The sequence below is a fragment of the Tachyglossus aculeatus genome, chromosome 14 (assembly GCF_015852505.1).
Source record: "Tachyglossus aculeatus isolate mTacAcu1 chromosome 14, mTacAcu1.pri, whole genome shotgun sequence".
Lineage (NCBI taxonomy): Eukaryota > Metazoa > Chordata > Mammalia > Monotremata > Tachyglossidae > Tachyglossus > Tachyglossus aculeatus.
Genome location: NC_052079.1, coordinates 55,025,878 through 55,028,382, shown reverse-complemented (window position 1 = coordinate 55,028,382; position 2,505 = coordinate 55,025,878).

Sequence of the window (2,505 nt, the reverse complement as noted above, 5' to 3'; positions counted from 1 at the left end):
CACAGGACGAGCCCGCTGTTGGGTAGGGGCCGTCTGTAGATGTTGCCAACTTGGACTTCCCAAGTGCTCTGCACACAGTGAGCGCTCAATAAATACGACTGAATAAATGAATAAATGTTATTATTATTATTATTATTATTATTATTATTGCAGGCCAGGGGATCCTCACAGGACGAGCCCGCTGTTGGGTAGGGGCCGTCTCTAGATGTTGCCAACTTGGACTTCCCAAGTTGTTGCCAACTTGGACTTCCCAAGCGCTTAGTCCAGTGCTCTGCACACAGTAAGCGCTCAATAAATACGATTGAATGAATGAAAGTGCTCTGCACACAGTGAGCGCTCAATAAATACGATTGAATAAATGCCATCATTATTATTATTACTATTATTATTGTAGGCCAGGGGACCCTGACAGGACGATCCCGCTAGTTGAGTAGGGGCCGTCTCTAGTTGTTGCCAACTTGGACTTCCCAAGCGCTTAGTCCAGTGCTCTGCACACAGTAAGTGCTCAATAAATACGATTGAATGAATGAAAGTGCTCTGCACACAGTAAGCGCTCAATAAATACGATTGAATGAATGAAAGTGCTCTGCACACAGAGAGCGCTCAATAAATACGATTGAATAAATGCTATTATTATTATTATTATTATCATTATTGCAGGCCAGGGGACCCTGACAGGCCGATCCCGCTGTTGGGCCGGGGCCGTCTCTACATGGTGCCGACTTGGCCTTCCCAAGTGCTCCGCACACAGTGAGCGCTCAATAAATACGATTGAATAAATGTTATTATTATTATTATTATTATTATTATTATTATTATTATTATTATTATTGCAGGCCAGGGGACCCTGACAGGCCGATCCCGCTGTTGGGCCGGGGCCGTCTCTACGTGGTGCCGACTTGGCCTTCCCAAGTGCTCCGCACACAGTGAGCACTCAATAAATACGATTGAATAAATGCTATTATTATTATTATTATTATTATTATTATTATTGCAGGCCAGGGGACCCTGACAGGCCGATCCCGCTGTTGGGCCGGGGCCGTCTCTACGTGGTGCCGACTTGGCCTTCCCAAGTGCTCTGCACACAGTGAGCGCTCAATAAATACGATTGAATAAATGCTATTATTATTATTATTATTATTATTATTATTATTATTATTGCAGGCCAGGGGACCCTGACAGGCCGATCCCGCTGTTGGGCCGGGGCCGTCTCTACGTGGTGCCGACTTGGCCTTCCCAAGTGCTCTGCACACAGTGAGCGCTCAATAAATACGATTGAATAAATGCTATTATTATTATTATTATTATTATTATTATTATTATTATTGCAGGCCAGGGGACCCTGACAGGCCGATCCCGCTGTTGGGCCTGGGCCGTCTCTACGTGGTGCCGACTTGGCCTTCCCAAGTGCTCCGCACACAGTGAGCGCTCAATAAATACGATTGAATAAATGCTATTATTGTTATTATTATTATTATTATTATTATCATTGCAGGCCAGGGGACCCTCACAGGATGATCCCGCTGTTGGGTAGGGGCCGTCTCCAGATGGTGCCGACTTGGCCTTCCCAAGTGCTCCACACACAGTGAGCGCTCAATAAATACGATTGAGTAAATGCCATTATTATTATTATTATTATTATTATTATTATTATTTTATTATTATTGCAGGCCAGAGGACCCTGACAGGACGATCCCGCTGTTGGGCCGGGGCCGTCTCCAGATGGTGCCGACTTGGCCTTCCCAAGTGCTCCGCACACAGTGAGTGCTCAATACATACGATTGAGTAAATGCTATTATTATCATTATTATTATTATTGCAGGCCAGGGGACCCTGACAGGCCGATCCCGCTGTTGGGCAGGGGCCGTTTCCACATGGTGCCGACTTGGCCTTCCCAAGTGCTCCGCACACAGTGAGCGCTCAATAAATACGACTGAATAAATGCTATTATTATTATTATTATTATTAATTATTATTATTATTATTATTGCAGGCCAGGGGACCCTGACAGGCCGATCCCGCTGTTGGGCCGGGGCCGTCTCCAGACGGTGCCGCCTTGGCCTTCCCAAGTGCTCCGCCCACAGTGAGCGCTCAATCAGGTCGGTTGAATGAATGAATGAATGAAAGAATGAAAGAATGAAAGAATGAATGAATGAATGAATGAATGAATGAATGAAGCCCCCCCTTCCCCCAGGCGGCCATTTTGAGGCGGCGCGCGCGTGGGCCCGTCCCTACCCGAGGGAGGGGGGGGGGGGGCGGAGCGCTGTGCGTGCGCGCCCCCGCGCGGCGTCCCGTCCGCCGTGCCGCACGCCCCCGCGTGCTCGCGCTCGTGCGCGCGCGCGCCCCCCCGCATCTCCCGCCTGCCCCCCCCCCCGGACCCCCCCCCCACCGGACCGGTCCTGCCGCCGCCGGGACCCCCGGGACCCCCGGACCCCCCGGGACCCCCCCGGACCCCCCCGGAGGACGCGGAGGGGAAGGGGCGTGCGGAACCGGCGGCAGACAAAG